Below are 22,507 nucleotides of genomic sequence, written 5' to 3' on the forward strand. Positions count from 1 at the left end.
TCAATGCTTTTCTTCTTCTCTGGGTATCTTTCTAAGTGTGAACACTCCAGAAAGTCAGGCAGCGTTTTGCGTTAGCTCGATTGCCTTCCTCACATGCCGAGCGCGTGTTCTCTCCCATTGCCTGAAAGGGAATTCGGCACCCAAGGAGCTCGTGGCCTTCTTTGGCCTCCTGGAGCCGTCTTCGGGACATTGGAAACGTGTGACCAAGATTTGGAAATCCGAGTGCTGGAGATAGGTGAGATTCCTGCATGACTGGCTTCGAGTGTTGTGCCTTACTGGACGTAGCGAACCTTCCGGGGCTCGCCGCCTTCAGGAACACCGACGTACCGCGGCTCAAGCGACTGAAGTGTACTGGATTCAGCTGCGGCGGCAATTGCCACGAAAGGAACAGTCAAAGCTAAACAGACATTCAGTTACTTATCAGCAAGGGGCTTCAGTTCCTAAAGAAATTGATGAGCTGCTACAGCATGGACCCAAGTATAGCATGGAGCCAAGAGTCACCAGTCATGAACTTTTAGCCACGGTGCATCGTGTAGCAGAGAAAGCTGACAAAGAAGAGAAGCAGCGGTGTCTGTCTGAAGGCATTGACGTTCTGCATTTGGTAGATAGGAAGCCACGGACGAATAGCAGCAAAGATTTTCAACGGGTTGTCGACCACTTCATCGAAAATAACTTGACTCCTTCAAGCAGACAAGGTGGGCGGGTTTGTGGTTTTACCCACTAGCACGTTTGGTGAGAAGGCCTTGACAGCTATTGATAGGAATTTCCAGCCTACAAACCGCAAGCCGTCAAAATTGAAAACTGTAGCTGCAAAACTATTGGAAGCCAACAAGTTGGATTATATGGCTCAGAGAGTGAGAACTAGCAAAGGAAAACACCTGCAAATTTTTTTTCTCGGCAAAAACCCACAAGACAGACTGCCCTTTCCGAGCCATTGTAACAGAAGCTGATACTTGGCAGAGGTCTATGGCCCAGTACTTACAGCGACATCTCTAGTCCCTCGCGGTACAGGATCCTTTCAACGTTGTGAACGCGGCTGAAGTGGTTCAGGTACTCGGTAACGGCTTACCTGGAGCCAACTGCGGCTTCTCTATTGATATCGAAGACCTGTTTTATAGCATCCCTCATGACGAACATTTTGTTGCAGTGCGTGAACTAATTGAACCGAACGGTGTGATCGCCTTCCAAAATGCATGTGGTGTCTCGGTTGACGTGTTTTTGGAACTGCTGACAGTCTACCTTTCATCCACCGTAGTAGTTTTTAAGGGCGCTCTGTTTATCCAGAAAAAGGGAATTTGTATTGGGGCTTAGCTCCTGTACTGTGCCACATCTTTTTAGCAAAGTTTGACAACTTACTACTAGGCTCTCTTCTTGACAAACGCGTGTGCAAAATTTTTAGATATGTTGACTTTTTGATAATTTTAAAACTTCCACCGAATGACTCTTTTCATGAGGTTGTGAACGACGTCTTGAAGGCTTTTAAGGCTTGCACTAACGCCCTTTGTTTTACGTACGAACTACCCAATGACCAAAAGATAAGATTTTTAGAACTTCAACTAACTTTTCTTGACGATGGGCACGTCTGCTGGTGTTTTTTACCGAGAAGCAATAAAGCGTTGTTACCGTACTCCCCCGCTCACTCTAAAATCGTTAAGGGAGGTATTGTTATGAATTGCTTTCGCAGTGCTCTAGAGAAAAGTTGCCACCACCAAATAAAGAGTAGTTTGACAACCAGGTTGGCCGGCTGCTGGCCGCAGGATTCCCAAATGCACTTCTGAATGATGTGGCAGGATCGCGGCTACAAAGTAGCCGCGATCCGCGTGCCATGAAAAAGTGCCCAAGCTTACTGAAGCTGAATGGAGGAAACTTGAGGTGATGCCGTACGTGCATGGAATTTTCCATAATATTGTTACGTGGTGGCATGACAAGCGATGGAACACGGCGACACAACAAAAAAGAGCAACGTGATGACATGACGATGAAATATGCTTTTATGGCCAGCGGACCTGGCGCGAGCGCTCTGCCCCGCGCCTCTGCCCGCTTCGTCATCTTCGTAGCACTACCCGGGGCCACCGAGCGATCGTCCCGATCGATTGCTAGAAATCCATTGCATGAAGTGACAATGAACACAGACACAGGATTAGGACATGAAACGCTGGTCATCACAATGAATGCGAAGATAAGATGAATGCTTGCCCCGGAGCATCAGGTCCAATCTTCACCCTTTGCCGAAGGCCAAGGCTCATGGACACGCCGAACGGCTTGGGCGGCGGTGTTGTCTTCGTGGTCGTGGGGTGTTGGTCGTGAGGTCGCTTCGTCGTAGGGTCGGTCGAGTCGGCTTTGGGCTCTTCCTGGTCGTCATGTGTTGTGGTCAAGGCGGCGGACGGGGCTGGGGAGAGCGGCTGGTCGGGTCTGAGCACAAAGGGTTGGGGTAAAGCTGGGCGGCGATCTCCATGGGCTCTCGGCCGATGGACCCGGCGTACGGTTGGCTTCGACGGGGCAAGGCGAGGGTGAGGATGAACCGCACCTCAACCAAATGTTACGTGTTGGCATCACAAGCGATGCAACACTGCGACACAACAAAAAAGAGCAACGTGATGACATGACGATGAAATATGCTTTTATGGCCAACGGACCTGGCGCGAGCGCTCTGCCCCACATCTCTGCCCGCTTCGTCATCTTCGTTGCAATATCAAAAACGTTGCTGCGAGGCAAGGCGTTAAGGTTGTCTTCTCTGCTCCTTGCAAGCTATCAAGTCTTTGTTCTCGTGTTGCTCATGGCAGATCTAAGGCCCCTGTATGCTCGACGCGACATGATGATTGTTATATTCCTTGTGCCACACGTGAAGGAAAGAAGCCAACAGTCGGCGAGGCCAAGGAAAGCGTTGGGAATGGTACTTTATGTCTTTTTTTTTAATGTTTACTTGGATAATCACAGAAATTCGTAATGTAATCTGTTTAGGGGAAAGATAATTAGACACAAAGTAGAAGAAAAAACAACGTGCCGATGGTGGGATCCGAACCCACGACCTCCGAATAATGCGTCCGGTGCTCTTCCAACTGAGCTACATCGGCCGCTGTCCCCCCTGCTACTTTCTTGGGTTTTTATGTTGTCTGTATACGAACCTTGAGAGTGTTCACTAGCGCCACCCTCAGCCATAGCGGCGGACGTGGGACGTCCTTTGTTACCACCAGCGTTGTTATTTATAAGATCCCTCTAACATGTGAAGAAGTTTACATCGGCCAAACTCGCCGGTGTATTAATGATAGGCTGCGAGAGCATCACAACTCTGTCACACATCAGCGGAGCTAAAAATTTGTTTCGCCATTGTAGGGATTGCGGCTGTTATCCGCTGTTTTCAAATGTCACATTTGTTGGTAGGGGCAAGGGTAAGGTAGAGCGCGAAGTTCTTGAAGCTTATCACATACGTATGCAAGGAGATAACTGTATTAGCACAGCATCCATATCGTTGATGCAAAAAGAAATAAGTTATTTATCTCAAAGACCCTAGTACCTTCGCTATCTCCGAAGCGTTGCTGTTTTTTTGTCACCTTTATGCTATGTGTTGGACGTCGAGCTGCGCATGCCTTGCAAGGTTTCTTGGGAAATGTTATTAATTCAATAAAGCACAGTTGTTAGTTCCAGCTTCAGTGTGTACATCGTCTTCCTTCGTCCTCGTCCCTTGGCTGGTTTTTATTCTCTAAGACTATGTACCAACTCACCCAGATTTCAACCCTCCTTCATCCGTTGTGACCCATGGAATCAATACGGGTGACGCCAGCCCCATCCACAGACGGCCTTATCGTGTTTCCCTTACTGAGCGACATGCTATACAGAAAGAAGTTGACAAGATGCTGACGCAAAACATTATTGAGCCTTCCTGCAGTTCCTGGGCGTCCCCTGTCGTATTGGTCAAAAAGAAAGACCAAAGTTAGAGATTTTGTGTGGACTATCGCCACCTTAATCAAATAACAAAGAAAGATGTTTACCTTCTTCCACGAATTGACGACGCGCTTGACTGCTTGCATGGTTCCAGCTATTTTTCTTCTATCGACATGCGTTCAGGCTACTGGCAAATTGCTGTCGACGAACGGGATCGCGAGAAAACCGCATTTGTCACCCCCGACGGGCTCTATCAATTCAAGGTGATGCCATTTGGACTCTGTAAACATTCGAGCGCATGATGGACTCGCTCCTCCGTGGCTTCAAGTGTACAACATGTTTATGCTACTTAGATGACGTCGTAGTTTTCTCTTCCACGTTCGCAACCCACCTTGATCGACTTTCTACAGTCCTGGCCGTTTTTCGCCGCGCCGGTCTTCAACTAAACGCCAAAAAAATGCAGCTTCGGTAGGCGCCAAATCAAAGTCCTGGGTCATTCGGTTGATGCAAATGGGGTACAGCCCGACCCTGACAAGGTTCGAGCCGTGCGCGAGTTCCCTACCCCGCGTAGCTCAAGTGACGTGCGAAGCTTCCTTGGCCTTTGCTCCTACTTCCGCCGCTTCATTCGGAACTTCGCAGACATCGCTCGTCCGCTTACCTCTCTTCTGGAGAAAAACGTACCTTTCACATGGGGTTGTGACCAAGCCTATGCCTTCACGACGCTAATTTTCGCCCTCACTACACCGCCTGTTCTGGCGCACTTCGATCCTTCTGCACCTACCGAACTGCGCACCGACGCTAGCGGCCATGGTATTGGTGCTATCCTTGCCCAGTCCCAGCATGGGTCCTCCCACGTCATTGCTTATGCCAGCCGCCTGCTTTCGTCCTGTGAGCGCAATTATTCAATTACAGAGCGGGAATGCTTTGCACTTGTTGGGCACTGACCAAATTTCGCCCTTATTTGTTTGGGCGGTCCTTCTGTGTAGTGACAGACCATCATGCTTTGTGTTGGCTGTCCTCACTTAAGGGCCCCACTGGCCGTTTAGGTCGCTGGGCCTTGCGCATACAAGAGTACGAATTTACTGTGGTATACAAGTCCAGCCACTTACACCAAGACGCTGACTGCTTGTCCCGCCATCCCGTAGATCCTTCTGATTTGTCCGACCATACTGCTGACGACTACATTTTGTCCATCTCGGACTTTATAAATATCGCCTCCGAACAGCATCATGATCCTGCCCTGCAACCAATTATCGACCAGCTGCGCAACAACCCCGATTCTTCCGCCAGCATGTTTGTGCTCCATAACGAGACATTATACAGACGCAATATGCGTCCAGATGACGCGGACCTTTTACTGGTTCTTCCGGCTCATCTGCGCTCTACTGTCCTCACCCAACTTCCCGACGCCCCTACAGCAGGACACTTAGGAGTATCACGCACGTACGACCGTGTGCGACGACGATTTTTTTTTTGGCCTGGTCTCTACCGCTCTGTCCGTCGCTACGTCGCCGCTTGGGAGCTATGTCAGCACCGTAAAACACCCTCGCTTCAACCTAGTGGGCCCCTGCAACTAATCTCAGTGCCGACTGAACCGTTTTCTCGTGTGGGCCTCGATCTTCTTGAGTCTTTTCCGACGTCGACTTCTGGAAACAAACGGATTGCTGTGGCGACTGATTATACTACCCGATATGCTGTAACCACCACTAGCTGCGCCTCCGACGTTGCCGACTTCCTTTTGCATGACGTAATCTTGATTCATGGCGCTCCGCGTCAACTGCTCACAGAGCGTGGCCACTGTTTCCTTTCTAAAGTGGTTCATGACCTTCTCCGCTCATGCGCTACTCGTCACCAATTCACCACGGCCTACCATCCGCAAACGAACGGCCTTACTGAGCGCCTGAATCGCACACTGACCGACATGTTATCTATGTATGTGTCCGATCACCATCGTGACTGGGACATCTCCTTACCTTTCGTCATGTTCGCCTATATATACTCCTCACGCCATGATACCGCCGGATACTCTCCCTTTTATCTACTTTTCGGCCGAGACCCTTTACTCCCCTTCGACACCTTACTGCCTCTTGACGACTCTTCCTGTAGTTAGGCTTCGGACGCCATCGCCCGCGCTGATGCCGCCCGCCACGTTGCTCGAGACCGGCTTGGCGCGTCTCAGTGCTCACAAAAGCGTCGTTATGACCTACATCACCGAGACGTCCACTACCCTCCTGGTTCCCTTGTGCTTCTTTGGCTTCCGACCCGCCGTGTGGGGATGTGCGAGAAACTTTTGCCTCGTTACGTGGGTCCTTACTGCGTCCTGCGACAAGTCACCGATGTGACCTATGAGATCGCCTCTCTACAGCCCAAGTATCCTTCCACAACCCCTCATCCAGAAATCGTGCACGTCGCCCGTCTGAAACCATACCATTCAAGTTCTCCTGTGTAGGCAGCACCGGGACAGTGCTTCTCCCGCGCGGGGAATACTGTTACGGCGCGCAATATCTAGATGACGACGACGCACTGGTGTGGTGTTCGTGCTGGGTTCGTGCTGGTGGTGTGTGCTTCTGAGAGTTACCTGGCGTTTACCGCTGTGTAAGTTTCCTTTAACAATATAAAGAAATTTCAGTGAATTAACAGCGTTTGGAGAACGAAAAAATACTGCAAACTATTCCGCGTGACTTTCAATATGCCTAAGTTGGTTTCACTATAGCTACGACGCACAACTCAGAAACCTTATTTGCCTTTACTGGGACGTTTGACACAGTCTCTCGACTGACGCACATCTGTATGACAGATGCAGTCGGGAAGGAATGATTCCAAATATCACCTTCTGCATTTACTACAGCAATATCTGTCACATACATGCTCGTCATACCGTCAATGAATGAGAACAATCCATACTTCTGGCTGTGAAAGCCATATTTTATTTAAACTCTTAGTTCACGCCTAGGCTGCGATCACGAAATGCGGATAAAGCATTCAGTTTTCAAGTTGCCCTCAAGTTACCTTTAATCTTCTTTCATTTCGGGGCTGAGCTCATCAAGAAACCGAACGGTTACAGGCGGACGTCACCAGCTGCTACATTAGTAGGCGGGGTGCGATTAATATAGTCGCGCCCCTAGCAGGGGTGGAGGGAGAAACTAGCCTAGAAAAACGGCAATCGCTTCCGCGGGGACTGCGAAAATTGCGCAAACTCATCTGTCTAGAAAAGGCCACAGGAAAGGGCGCTCTCTCTACTCGAAACCGTCGCCAACAGCGTCGCTCAGCATCGCTTTGATGAGAAGCGGCCATACAGGCGAACGCTATAGGCCACTTACCAATGCGGTAACGCTAAATCTTCAGGCTTTTTAAAATGGCAGATAGCAACATTTTGCTGCGATTGTACTCCCTCTTAACGCCGTGGCTTGTCTCGAGCGAACTCTGTGGGTAACGCTTTCTCTGAACGGGGCTGGAATCATGGTTCTGGGCAGCTACGCGAGTGATACGCATGGGTTTAAGATAAAAGTTATCGATGTGTTCTTCAGCATGGGAACTGTATTCAAGAAGGATGTGTTCTGTATAATTTTAACTAGCTATTCCGGCAGATAGTTTTATTCCATCGGCGCACATCTTTGTCTTCTTTTTGCTGCTTATTTTTTATTATTATTTGACCCGCGCACTGATGTAACCTTCAAAATTTTAAAGGTATTTTGGGGAATTATGCATTACAATTGTGCGGGTAGATACGGCAAATCATAGGGAGCCTTCACCCTCCCATGCAATGAGTCCTAACAAATACATCTACGCTTTCACAGTGCACATGCAGGACCTCGTACAGAGGCCGCTTCGTCGTTTGACCGTTAAGGCACGTCATGTATATGATCTCTTTCTGTCATTACTATTCTCTAGATATGCGGCGCGCGTCAAGCCATGATTTCACGTGTACTGGCTCGACACGCTTCGTCGGTATAGTAATATCCCTGTGTACGGTACTATATCGAAAAATTATGTGTTACAGTCCTACTCGTCGGATCTTGTACTGAATGCTGGCCAGGTTGCTGAACACAGCACGAGTGCATGCACGTGGCGCGCGTATTTGCACATGAAGCTCTAACAATAGTGACATTGCCATTCTCTAACGACGAGTAGTAGGTCACTCTTTGCGCGGCGAGCAGCACTTTTTGAGCCGACGTGTACCGAAGATACAGACCTTGCACAAACATGCGACTGTTCCTTGCCGAGCATGACAGCTGCAGTCAAATAATGAGCAAAGGGATCATATGTTTTGTTTATTTATGTTTGACACGTTATGGTAGCCAATGACATTGAGAACATAGTTCCGACCTCGTGTTTCTGTTTTGAAGACGTAGTTGATTTATGCACCCACTTAAGTGCCCTAATTTTCTTAATGTCAACTGCGTGTTGGCAGAAGCCCCATCGATGACAGCACTGTGCATATCTCGAAATTTTGCACTTAGCATATTTTCATCACAGCACAACTCTCTCTGTGGTCCCCAGATAGGTCTCCTCTGGACCAATCTCCAGTACCTTATCTCGGCCCACGGATTCCTAATCTTATCGCATGTGTGTTTGATGCCTACATTGCACTCGCCCTTTCTTCGAATTCATTCCCTAGAAGATAATAGTTATCTGCTCTGCGCAATACCTGTCCTACCCATATCTATTTTTTGCTCTTGAATATATTATAGACAACTGTTATCTTCAGTTCGATTTTTCGATTTTACAGCACTGACTCCATGTCCGCCTAATTCCCTTAAAGACAACGTAAGCAAGCGTAAGCCACATCGAAACAGCACTCGCTGACAAAAATAGTACTGCTGAATTAAGACGTATTCGGACCTCGCGTCTCTTTTGTGCTATCCAAAGGGAGATGAACATGATTGGAAGTCTGTGAAAGGAGGGAAAGAGATAAAGGAATACGAGGAAAGCTTGTGTCGAATAGACGGTTGCAGATCGGTTGCTTCGCCACCTGACAACCGGAAATGCTGGCAATCGCGTGCTCAGACGATTTCGTACTCATGACACTCGATGAAATCGACGCTAACATAACTTGCATGCGCGCTAGACTACATCCTTCACTCCTGAAATCTACAGACTTTGTGGCCGTACATATAAAGGTGCGAGCATCATGTCATTCCCTGCGCAAAGCAAAGGTAACGGCACCGGCGCGGTTGGAAGGACATCAGTTTGCTGCCTGGCATTTTGTTACTGAGGTTAGTACGTTCTGCAGTCCTGCTCTTTTCATATATCCATTCTTTTTCTTTTGTGCCGTAATATTCTGGTAAGCTCTGAAGGTACAAAGGGGGGGGGGGGGGGTCAAAAGTTTCCAAGCCGCATGTTTTGCTTCTGGTCAGCATATTCTGACACGTGAGATCCCATTAAGGCTATTGGGAATGCCTGTTCTACTCTTGATTTAATCTTTCTCAACAAAAGTGTGTCTGAATATACGGTATCAGTAGACGCTGGCATTTCTGATCACCATGTCGTAAACTTGTCATTTCCGATAGGAAATCGACAACACCACAAGGAACATTCTATTAGTATTGTGAAAAATTTTTCACGAGCCAATGACCAAGCCATTTTGGACACACTATGGCATCTCTCTGATAATCTATGTGGTAATGTTAAATCATTATGGAAGGCACTAACGGAAACTGTACAGTTCTGCCTCGATAATTATGTACGAGACAGACGTACCAAAACTAACAAAAAGAACCCATGGATGACGCGAGAAATTATTCATATCCATCGCAAGCTAAAACGTGCCAAGCGTAGCGGTCATTTCAATAGCTCTCATCAAGCCCTTAAATCTGCGCTTGCCTCTCGCTTAGCCGATGCAAAAGCAAAATACTTCACTCACTCACTCCCGAGCTTTCTAAAAGACAGTCCTGAGAAGTTCTGGCGGTACCTCAGTGAAACTAAAAAAGAACCGAGTCAGTTATCCGTTAATAATTGCACTTCTCATGACCCGTCAGATATTGCCAACTGCTTTAATCAGTACTTTCACTCTGTTTTCACCACGGTACGCGATGACGTCCAGTTTGGTTATTCCCTTTCGGATCTATCACCCGATTTTATTACTTACGAAGGTGTTTTTAATATGTTACTCAACCTTAAAGTGAAGACCTCTGTTGGCCCTGATAAAGTACCTAACGTATTCCTGCGTCGCTATGCAGAACCCCTAGCCCATATTTTTACTCATGTGTTCCAGTTATCATTTCGGGACTGCGTTTTTCCTGACGATTGGCGAATTGCCCGAGTGATTCCAGTTTTCAAAAAAGGCGACCGTCTTGATGTTAGAAATTATCGTCCAATTTCATTAACCTCTAGTACATGTAAACTCATGGAACACATCGTATCTAACTTTATAATCGCATTTCTCGAAGAAAACAACGTTTTATCGTGTTTCCAACATGGATTTCGGAAAGGCCTTTCAACTGTTACCCAACTGGTAACCACCATTCACGAAGTGGCATCCTCTTTTGATAAGGGTGAGCAAATAGACATGATATTTCTTGACTTTAGCAAAGCATTTGATCGCGTCTCCCATAACAAACTAGTCCTAAAGCTTCAGAACATCTTCCTTTACCAATGGCGAAATGGATTCAAGCATACCTCAGTAACCGAAAACAGTTCGTCCACGTGAATGGCTGCTCCTCTAAAATTCTTCCGGTTGGCTCTGGAGTACCTCAGGGAAGTGTCCTGGGCCCTGTTTTATTCCTAATTTACATTAATAACATTGCTGCCTCAGTTGACATCACATCTGTTAGTATCAGGTTATTTGCAGATGACTGTGTTCTATTCAAAACTATTCGTTGCATAGATGACCAAATTGCTTTGAACAATAAGCTTAATGCTGTACACCAGTGGTGTAGCCTTTGGTCTATGGAATTAAACAGAGAAAAATTCGTTCTTCTTCGCGTAACTAACAAAAAAACTGCGTTTCAGTTTTTGTATAAAATCAACGAATATCCAATAGTTCGGGTGGATGAGTGTAAATATCTAGGCGTCACGATCACTAAAAACTTGAACTGGACCAGCCACATCAACAAAACCTGTGCATCAGCCTTCAGGAAACTAGGTTTTCTTCGTTCTAAATTAAGGTCAGCCCCTGCCCATGTTAAGCTGCTAGCATACAATACGCTTATCAGACCTCAGCTGGAGTATGCTTGTGTGGTGTGGGACCCGTACTTGAAAAAAGACATAACTAAAGTAGAAAAAGTACAGAGAAAAGCAGTTCGTTTTATATTATATGCATATGGCAGATTAGATTCCCCATCGTCTCTAATGAGTGATAACAACATTTTGACATTAGAAACGAGAAGAATGATTTCCAGATTGCGATTTCTGTATCGGCTTTGCAATCACCAACTTGATATCAATGCACAATTGTTCATTCATCCACGCGTGGGTCGTCCAACCCGACACTCCCATCATCACAACCTGGAACCAATCTTTGCCCGTACTAACAGATTCAAGAGCTCTTTTTTTTTTTTTTTTTTTTTTTTTCCGCGCACTGTCTCCCAGTGGAATGCACTTCCAAAAGATGTTTTCTCCGCTAATAATGTAACAGTTTTTGAAGAAGGTGTACGAAAAGCCCTGCTTTGATTTTTTGCTTCCCTATTTGCTGATTCCATTTATTTTTCCCATCATATGTTTGCACTGTACCCTGTTCGTTTTATATTTTTGCTTACCGATGGTGGCGCTGAAATGCATTTTCTTTTGTCCTGTATTGCCATCCTGCTTGGTCTGTATTGACTGTAGTATGTTCTAAATAAAAAATAAATAAATAAATGATCTCAGAAGTTAGAATAATGATCCACATGTATTTTAAGTTTTGGGGTCGTCGTAACTGCCTGACTATACTGCTCAGAAGCAGACCCTGTGGCCTGGGAACTTTTGACCCCCCCCCAGTACATCTGCTTTGCTTTCAAGTTTTCTTTTCAAAATGTTCTGTAAACTAAAAAAAAATGATTTATCCAGGTTTGGGGAGAAAAACGAAGCCTTGAGCCATTCAAGCGGCAATTGCTGCACGAGCGACGCTTCACACTTCATGAGGTAGTGTACAAAGTGGTGAGCCATCAGTCGCCTATGAAAGGGCAATTGCTGGCCACCCCTACCTTCTCCGTACTATGTTACGGGACCTCATTATTCGGCCAGCGGGATCAGTCGGGAAAGCTCCGGCAAGACTTAGAAGTCAAAAGCAAAGCTGTCAACCAGAGGTCGAAAACATTTTCAGGTTTCGCCCTGACGAATTCCTCCTCAAATTCACGGAGTTAGGTGAGATCGGCGACAAGTCGACATTTTTAGTGAGGTTAGCAATTCACAGATCAACCTTATGCATGAGTTTTAATATGAGTGAGGTCGTCACCCAGCGAGGTCGAGTTATGTAGTAGGAGCTTTCCTAAGCTGTCTCGGTTCAGTTTGAGGAGCGGTCGTCCGAAGATGAATTCGAGCGCTCCATTGTTATGCGCATTGATGAGGGGTGGGGGGGTCCAGTACGACGAGGGACACGCAAAGCCAGTTTTAAATTGTGAAAACTGGCATGCGTTCAACTACTTACGCAGAAAGAAAAAAAATTACGGTAGTACCCCACTGATACTTTGATGGTCAACACGTGCGCGCCATACCGCGTAATTAACGCCTAGCAACTTTAATGCTGGGGGGTGCCCTGTCAGCGCGTCGGATGGAGGCATGTTGTTGCAAAAAGAACATCACTATATAGAATCAGAGAAAAATAATTGCGTCTAGGTTGCGGACAACCTTGCCTATCGTTAATTTTCATAAAGTTAGATTTAACGAACTATTTTACGACCCCCCTCGAGTTCGACATATCCGGGTCCGTGTGGGCAAATTATTGCAACTGGTTTGCCGTTATGCCCTGATTAGAATCACTTCCGTCTTCTTCCTGTCCACCTGACGAGAAATCCTTGAATACTTTGAAACGTGAAAAAGTGAAATGCTTGCTGTTCGAATAGCAGTTGATCAGAAATAAGTAAGCAGAAAAAATGTGAAACGTTGTTTTATCATGCTTTAGAAAAGGTATTCAGATTTCATTCCCCTGTTTTGCTTGGTTCTAACAGTAGACTTCGGCACGGTGTTTATTACTTAGGGCAATTTTCACTGCACTAAGTGAAGTTTGTCACTTTCATGCGAGATTCACGTTAGCTGGCGTTTCACATAAAAGTGACGCATACTTGGCGTTAACGACCAGTTTAAACAGGTGTAAGCCTACAACTTTAATGTATTCACACAGTGCGGTGCCCTGGCACGAAAAAGTAAGGCACCGCTTTCCTGCTTGATTACCTATGACCACACGTAACAATTTGCTATGGCACAGCCGACTTACGCAATGTTAGACACAACGGCAGCCATAAGAAATAATAAAGATATATCAAGGCGCCGAGTAGCACCGAGTAATATTTCCTTTAATGTTGAGGGGGGGGGGGGGGGGGGGGGTGCAAGCAATAATGAATAATGTATTTTAAAACCCCTTTTTTCTAATGTTTCTGAAATTTTGCAAGATAAATGTTGGATTTAGAATGCTTTCATAACATTAATTACATGTTTACAAAACGTCAGTGCAACTTTCCACTGCAAGGGAACACTGCAAGAAAAATTAATTTGGCCAATAAAATACCAGCACTGATCACAAAAGTATCCCTCCTTAGTGAAAACGAAGCTCTTATAAGGTAGAGAAGAGCGAGGATAAGAAATAATTGTGTTGCCGCCACAACACATTCTCGCAAGCAGAAGCGCCATGACACAATGGTCTCCGGAGGCTGTCCAATGTGCATTACGTTTAGATATCTGCATTGTAAACAAAGCTCTGTTTCGAAATTAGCTGATTTATCATGCAAACATGGCAGAAAGAGAGCCTTTAAGTTTGAGAAAAACTGCGCGTGGCGGTGCTACACGCGGCCAATTTCCTTTCGGCACGATTCGGGTTCAGGGCTTCGTAGTCGCAGCTATATATGCTCTCTGCATGTCCACGTGGTCTTTTTTTTTACGTGACTCGGCTTACAAACACGGCGTTGCAGAGGCAGAGTTCTCGCACGAAGATTCTGCTTCGTCATGGGCATCACTATTAAAAAAAATCTGGTATAACTATACACTGAATTTTATATATCCGTGTACTGTGCAGGATTCACCTATGCTGCACGAAGCCGGGCGAAGCTGTCGTACAGGCTGGCGCTCAATTACTCACCGGCCCTGGTTGCTGAGAGAAGAAAAGTAAAGCTCGGAAAGGAGTTATGAGCTTTAAAATGCAAATGGCATATTTCATGAAAATAACGAGAAAAAAAAACGAAAAAAAGCAGCACCGAGCAGGATTTGAATTTGAGCCTCTCGAGAACTCTAACCAGAGTGCGTTTACCAATGCGCCAAGCTGACCTGACGCCATCCACTGAAACAAACGAGCATACTAGACGTCTACTCCAACCGCTGAAGCTAAATAATTCCCTTCTTTCGGATGAAATATTTAAGCGGTCTGTAGTTGCGTAATGGACAGAATGAAAATTGATATCTTGGGTATCAACGAGCTCAAGTGGACCGCAATGGGAGAATTTAATTCCGGCGACCATTATGTATTTTATTGTGGGCACGAATCCAGGAGAAGGAATGGGGTCGCTCTCATAGTAAACAGAGGAATGGGCAAAGCAGTGCTAAGCACAACCCCCAAAACGACCGAATGATTTCACTTCGGATCCAAGGTCAGCCTTTCAACATAACAGTTATCCAAGTCTATGCACCAACCATAACTGCTGAAGAAGCTGACGTTGAGAGATTTTATGCTGACCTGCAATGCCTTTCAGACCGCACTCCTTCATCAGACGTCCTTTTTCTCATTGGAGACTGGAATGCTAAGGTAGGGAGTGAAGAAATATCCGGGATTACAGGTAAGTTCGGTCTCGGTGAGGCAAATGAAGCTGGGCAGAGGCTAGTAGAGTTTTGTCAAGAAAATAACCTGACCATAGCGAATACTCATTTTCAACAGCAAAAGAGGCGCCTGTACACATGGACATCACCGGACGGTCTGTACAGGAATCCGATTGATTATATTCTTTGCCGTCAGAGATGGAGAAGCGTTATACAAGCAGTAAAAACAAGGCCTGGGGCCGATTGTGGCACCGATCATCAGCTTTTCGTTGCCAAATTTAAGCTTCGATTGAGGAAAACGCAGAAAACTAGAGGGCCTTTCAGGTATGATCTGGATCAAATTCCATCAGAATATGCTGTTGAAGTGAGGAATCGATTTCAAGAATTAGATCTAGAAGACAGAGAGCCTGAAGAGATGTGGACAGATGTGCGTGATATAATACAAGAAGTTGCTACCAAAGTAGTTCCAAAGCAAAAGAAATGCAAGAAAGCAAACTGGTTATCTGAAGAGGCTTTGCAAATAGCTGAGGAAAGGAGGATGGCAAAAGTTATGGGGTAAAAAGAAAGATACAAGGCTCTCAATGCGGATTTTCAGAAAATAGCAAGAAGAGATAAGAATGCCTTCCTGAACATTCAGTGCCAAGCAGTTGAGGACAACAGCCAATTGAGGAACACAAGAGCTCTGTATAAGACAATCAAAGATATCAAAGGAAGCTTCTGTGCTAAGCTGGGCGTGATAAAGGACAAACGAGGCAGGGACCTCACGGAAGCCTCAGAGATAAAGAAGAGGTGGCAGGAATACACAGAAGAACTGTACAAGAAGGACCCGAATGTGCAAACCCAACATAAGACGGTTGTGATTACTGATCTCGAGCCGGGCATCCTGAAAAGTGAAGTTGAATGGGCCTTAGCCAGCCTTGCTAAGAACAAAGCTAGCGGAATTGATGGCATTCCAGCTGAGTTGCTTCAAAACCTCAACCATGACGCTGTTAACATTCTGCATACATTATGTCAGAAGATTTGGACAACCCTGCAGTGGCCACAGGATTGGAGGAGGTCGGTTTACATCCCCATTCCAAAGAAAGGCAGTGCCAAAGATTGTTTTAACTACCGCACGATCGCGCTTATTCCGCATGCTAGCAAGGTGATGTTGAAAATCTTCCAAAGTAGGCTGCAGCAGTATGTGGACCGGGAGCTTCCGGACGTGCAAACTGGGTTTGGCAAGGGCAGAGGAACTAGAGACCAGATTGCCAACCTTCGCTGGATCATGGAAAAAGCAAGAGAGTTCCAGAAACCCATCTACTTCTGCTTTATTGATTATGCGAAAGCGTTTGACTGAGATAGATCACAACAGATTGTGGCAAGCTCTCCAAGAGATGGGAGTTCCAAATCACCTCATCTGTCTCCTCGGGAACCTGTATGAAGGGCAAGAGGCCATAGTCAGAACTGGGCATGGTCTTACTGATTGGTTTCCGATTGAGAAAGGAGTGAGACAAGGCTGCATACTGTCGCCCTGCCTATTTAACCTATATGCTGAGTGCATCATGGGGAAGGCCGGTCAGAACGAGTCTTCAGCTGGTGTGAAGATTGCGGGGAAACGTATCAACAACCTTAGATATGCGGATGATACCACTTTAATGGCAGAAAGTGAAGTGGAACTCAAGAGACTTCTGATGCGCGTGCAAGAAGAGATTGAGAAGTTTGGGCTTAAACTGAACATTAAAAAGACAAAGATCATGGCGTCTTGCCCCATCAAGTCCTGGAGCATCAAGGGTCAAGAAGTGGAAGCTGTGACAGATTTTCTCTTCTTGGGCTCCAAGATAACCCCGGAAGGAGACTGCAGCCATGAAATTAGGAGACGCCTACTTTTGGCCAAGAGAGCCATGGCTAGCCTTGACCGCCTAGTAAAGAGCAGAGACAGTAGTCTGCCAACCAAGATGCGTATAACTCGTGCTATGGTCTTTCCAGTTGTGATGTATGGATGCGAGAGTTGGACTGTGAAGAAAGCTGACCGCCGAAGAATAGACGCGTTTGAATTGTGGTGCTGGCGGAGACTCTTGAGAGTTCCTTGGACTGCTAGAAGATCAAATCAGTCGATACTGTCGACCATAAACCCTGACTGCTCATTGGAGGGTCAAATTCTAAAGTTAAAGCTCAGCTACTTTGGTAATCTGATGAGAAGAGAGGAGTCGCTGGAGAAAGATTTGATGTTGGGAAAGGTTGAGGGTCACCGGAGAGGGGGTAGGCAGCGAACGCGATGGTTAGATGGCATCCTCGAGGCTCTGCAGATGAAGTTATGTGATGTTAGGAAGATAGTGAGAGACCGGAAAGCGTGGCGTGATATGGTCTATAGGTTCACGAAGAGTCGTACACGACTGAACGACTGAGCTGAACTGAACTGTAGTTGCGTGCTTCAAAGACACGTGGACTCGTGCCGATCTATCAATCTTTCAAAAGTGGGATGTTTTTAAACAGGAGGTTAAGAGTCTTACAATTTAAGCATCATCAAGGATTACATTCCTGAAGCGGCTTCACATTCGTGAATTGAAGCGCACTTTGAACGAACTATATGAATTGGAAAGACTGGTCGTATCTTGATGACATCAACAATATTAAAGCACAGTTACAACAGTTTAGTACAGAAAAGTATCAGGGTGCTTGATTAGGTCGCGAACACAGAGGTTCGCTAATGAACAAGCACCTCGCTGTGCTTTTAGTGATGAAAGGCAAGCTGCTCTTTCTAAGCAGGTTTTAGAAATTCGTTGCGCAAGTGATACGTACACTGACACGCCTGGTATTCTGAGTGCCTTCTTTAACTATTATGCGTGGCTCTTTAGCGGTGGTAATTGTATCGGCTGTCACAGTCGATAGAACATGACAACACGGTTGCAGGGAAAAGGAGCCCTCGTGCTTTATTGCGCGCTGGTTTTATAGCCACCACTGGAAAGAAGGGCGACCTCCTCTCCTCCAGAAGCCGACTGTGTGCGCATGTCCCGTGGCTTCCAGGACGATGACTTAGATTCAAACAGTTGGTCTGATTTCTTGTGTTGAGGATGAGCAGCGGACAACTATTGAGGGATCCATTACTTTAGATGAGGTCAAGTCGGCCATTTGTTCACTACAGGGCCAGAAGTCTCCTGGCCCGGATGGTCTAAATAGCGAATTCTATAAAACTTTTATGCCTACCTTAGCTCCTGCCTTAGGTATTGAAAGTTTTCAGTGCAGCTTATGGCAAAGACTTTTTGCCTCCCACGTTCTATACTGGTCACGCCATACTATTCCCGAAGACCACAGACGCATCTCGGTTGAAAACTGTTAAAGTATACCGTGCGATATCCTTATGTAACGTCGATTATAAAATATTTGCGAAGGTTCTTTCTTCTCTTCTGCAGCTTGTGGCATTAGATTTATAAGGCCACACCAAGTGTGTGGAATTAAAGGCCGTAGTATTCAAAACCATATCCATATTGCACGTTCTGTGATAGAAACGGTGTTAGGTGAGGTCAGTCAAGTGGCCCTAATTTAGATTGATCTGGCAAAAGCTTTTCATAAGGTGCGTCATGATTTCTTGTTTGCTGTATTGGAGAGTGCGAACATTAGTGATGTCTTGCTTAAAGACATTGAACTATGTTATATAGCGGCCACTAGAAGACTGAATGTTAATCAAAGCTTAACCAAACCGATTCATCTCAAATCATCTGCTCGACCGGGCTGTCCTCCATCTCATTTGTTATTCGCGTTATATCTTGAGCCCCTATTTCGTAGTATCATAAAAAACAAAGCAGTTCGTGGTTTCTCACTATCGCAATGTGAAATTAAGGTTTTGGTTTATGCTGATGACATTGCCCTTTTCTGTACTGATAAATAGAGTGTGACTGAAGTTTTGCGCGCACATGAGCGTTTTTGTGATAGTTCGGGGGCATCTCTTAACCTTGATAAATCAAAGGGGTTCTGGTTAGGTCACTGGGATACAAAGCCTAAATTTTTTGCCGACATCAGGTGGGATTCCGAAAACCTACAGTATTTGGGGGTTCCTTTGCATCAATATCGCAATAGTGGGCCTCTCTGGGATTCTCAGATCTCATCAGTTAGGCGACAAATCCAGGCATGGATGGGTAGGGAGCTGTCTCTATTTGCACGAGCACAAGTTTGCAATGTCTTCCTGATTTCTAAACTTATCTATGTATTGCAGGTGTTGCATTGTGCAAGAAACAAAGTACAGTCCATGCATAGAATTTTTGCTACTTTTGTAAGGCGCTCTCAATGGTGGCCTATATGCGTCGAGATAGTTTGTTTCTCCCTCTGAAGGCTGGTGGAGCTGGTCTTCAGCGCTTGTTTGTTCATCAGCTTGTTTCAAGGTTTTTCTTTTTTAAAACAGCAAACCATCCCTTCCTCTTAGCTGTGTTTATTAGACGATTAAGTGCCCATTTGCCTAATTTGTTTAAGCCCACTGGTCATAGGAGTAAGGGTCTTTTGTGGGGTTTTCTTGAGGAAGTTGCCAAAACATTCCATTTCCTCACTGTACGGTTTTCCTTGGAATTTTTATACAGTCTATCCAGATGACAGATGACAAAAGCTCTTATTGAGACATTATTTCCTGTACCGATGTATTGGCAGCCTTACCTCCCTTTTCTAGACAATAGGGTATTAAAACGGGCTCAATGAATGTATATACAATCAGCCGCAAAGACGTTCTTTTTTGAACTTGACACATCAACCTTACCTGTCAAAACGTGGCTTCGTGCGAAAGAGACTTTTGTGCCATGGTCAGTACTGTCGCCTGTGTCAGCAGCCAGAAACTATAGATCATTGCTTTTTGTATTGCGTGAAGCAGTGTTTTTTTGGGACATTCTTCAACGGACTCTCAAAAAAGACATTGATATTACGCCCTATACTATAAGATGTTTGGCTACGATGGAAACTTCTGAGGCGCCATGTGACTTTTTTGTGCTCATGTGACTTTTTTAGCCTGTGGAAGAGTCGCATGACAGATCGCCACGCAGAGCGATCACGTTCATCGAAGTCTCTGTTCGGAGAACAATGCGCTATGGTGCGGAGGGTATAGCGACCTCCTGCCTGATTACCTTTACTTGATGCATGTATATGTCTCCCGGAATTTCGATGTGTGGTAGTGAGAGTTCGATGCTGGTGTAACTGTGTATTGACAGGTTTCGGAATGCGACCTGGTTAAATTGCTCGAAGTACTTTCATGCAATAAAGAAAAAAAGTCGGGCAAGTGGCGCACTACCTCGTGCTTCAGTATTCAACCTAGAAGCGAGTAGGGGACGCCCACTGCTGGTGCATCGCGAAGAAAAGACCACTAGCGATCAGCGCGACCGATGAGGAGGTGTATGCGTTAAGCGGCTCAAGTTGACGAACTCATTTCATTCGCGACAATGACAATTTAGCCTCCGTGCTATCACACTGGAATGGTTCAAATCACCCGTCGTACCATGTGATTCTACTGCGAAAGCAATACTACTCGCAATTTGAAGCCTTCGCGTGACCCAGCTGCAGTTAAGTCTTACCCACGCGACGCTGTGACGTCACATCTCACGTGACAAATGGGCTGGTAGGACCCGAAGGCATTACATAAGGGGGGGGGGGGGGGAGGCTACAGATTTTTAACATATTATGAACGTTACAAAAGAGATAAAGCAAGATACAACGCAAACAAGTACAAGTACAAGAAAAAAAGAACAAGCACGGGAACATGTCGTGAACGATGTAAAAAAAAAAAAAAAGATAGAGCAAATTACAGAGCAAACAAATACAAGTACAAGAAAAACAGAACAAGCAGGGGAAAACATTAAGGAAATATAAAAGGTTGAAAATAAGGCAGTGTCGTTCGTTCAGCTGGAATCGCTTATTAGCTTATATGATTTTTAGTTTATCGCAGAACTGTGTTCTATCTGTGCAGGTGACTATATTTTCAGGCAGGGAATTCCATAGGACTATTGCGTGGGGGAAGAACGAGCTATTCATTGCTAGGGTGCGGGTAGGAATGCGTGTTAAAGTCTGGCTGTGGTTTAGACGGGAAGATTTTCTTGGAGGTGTAGTTAGAAGCTAGTGTCTAGACCGTGGGTGATGATAGAATGTATGAAGAAGGCACAAACGAGATATGAGGCGGCGTGATGCGAGGGACGGTAGCTCGAGGTATTTCTTTAATGAAGTGACGCTGCATCGTTTAGAATATGTCGATGTGATGAACCGTGCAGCGCGATTTTGAATGGCTTCAATGCTAGCGGCGTGGTAAGCTTGTGACGGATTCCAAATAGCTGCGCGTATTCAAGTTTTGGTCTGATGAAAGTTAAATAAGCCAGTTTTTTTAACTTCTGGTAATGAATCGCTTAAATTACGTCGCATGTAGCCCAGGGTGCGCGAAGCCTCGGAACAGATAGCTTCGATATGTTTTGTCCAAGATAGCCATGGTGTCATGTGCAGACCAAGATATTTATACGATGATGCGTGGGTAACCGGGGAAGAATCCAGATAGTACGTAAAATTAGTCGGGGTATAGAGGCGGGAAAATGTCGTGACCTTGCATTTGTCGGTATTTAAAGGCATGAGCCAGGTGTCGCACCACAGTGTGACAACGTTCAGGTCATGTTGGAGCGCGCATGTGTCATCTTGGTTGATTATGGTGCGGTATACGACGCAGTCGTCAGCGAATAATCTCAGTTTGGAGTTGATGTTAGAAGGCAGGTCATTGATATATATTAGGAACAATAAAGGAGACAGGCCGGCATCCTGCTAAGGCCCTGGCAGTCACATTACCCCTATAGGCCACTAAGGCATGTTCATATGGGTTGGTTAAAGCGGGACTTTATATGTGGGCTGAGGAAGAAGAAAAAGAGGAGAAGAAGAACGCTCGGTCACCCGCAGCTAATGCTTTCGCTCAATATTTGGTTCAGCAGCGTTGAACCCTTGTAATTTTATTTTTTTTTTTTCATGCTCCGCAGATGGCGTTTTCTTGATTTTTTTTTTTTCCCTGGCTGACGGGCCCGTACACCCATGAGTTTGAAAGCGGTCGCAAAAAAAAAGGAAGAAAATGGTCACAGGTTTGAACCTGGGCTCGCACGTGCCAGTGGCAGCGTGCTGTACCGTTTTGATAGGCTACAGCACGGAAGAAAGTTGATAAAAAATACAGCGTGAAGGACTTGCTTGACAAGTTGGCTGAGTTGCATGAAACAGTGGAAAGCAACGCTGACCTGTTCGTGCCGCTTAATCCTGCATAAGGTCATACGTATAAACAAATATTCATTTTGTGCCCACTCGGGGCTGATTATAGACAGAGCGCCGGATTTTCGTTCAGCTAAGCGTTCTAATGCGTTAAAATATGAATCTCATGCGCGAGCACGGCAGCTATCCCGAGTGTAGCATAGCTATTCCCCAGCAAGCTAGGCGCGAGCAATGGAGATTTTCTTCTCTCTCGTTTTCATTGAAATATGTATCTCGCAATTGGAAGGCTTGAATCATTCTACTTTAGCACTCAGCAACAGGGCGTCACAGGCATTTCTTCTCCTCGCACGTAAAGAAAGAATGTTAATTTAGTACTCGCAGGACGCGCAGCAAAAAGGCGCGAGCTGTTTCCGATGCGGAGACGAATCCTCGTGGGGTATAAAAAAGCCTGCGCTGCCTCGGTGACAAACTTCCGTCCGGTACCCAAAGGGGCACAGCCAGATAGGCTAGTGAAACGCTCATCCGGTTTCTCCTAGCGTCGGGCCTGAGAACGACGCTAGGA

The 22,507-nt window shown here is 45.9% G+C and overlaps 1 non-coding gene across 1 annotated transcript; it reads right to left on the minus strand.

The window, feature by feature from the left end:
* Positions 1 to 3,001: 3,001 nt before the first annotated feature.
* TRNAM-CAU (transfer RNA methionine (anticodon CAU)) lies at positions 3,002 to 3,074 on the minus strand. The gene has a single exon. It is a non-coding gene; the product is annotated as a tRNA-Met (tRNA).
* Between the last annotated feature and the right edge of the window lie 19,433 nt (positions 3,075 to 22,507).

This window comes from Amblyomma maculatum, chromosome 6 (assembly GCF_055883805.1).
Source record: "Amblyomma maculatum isolate TAMU_Amacu chromosome 6, ASM5588380v1, whole genome shotgun sequence".
NCBI classification, from domain to species: Eukaryota; Metazoa; Arthropoda; class Arachnida; order Ixodida; family Ixodidae; genus Amblyomma; species Amblyomma maculatum.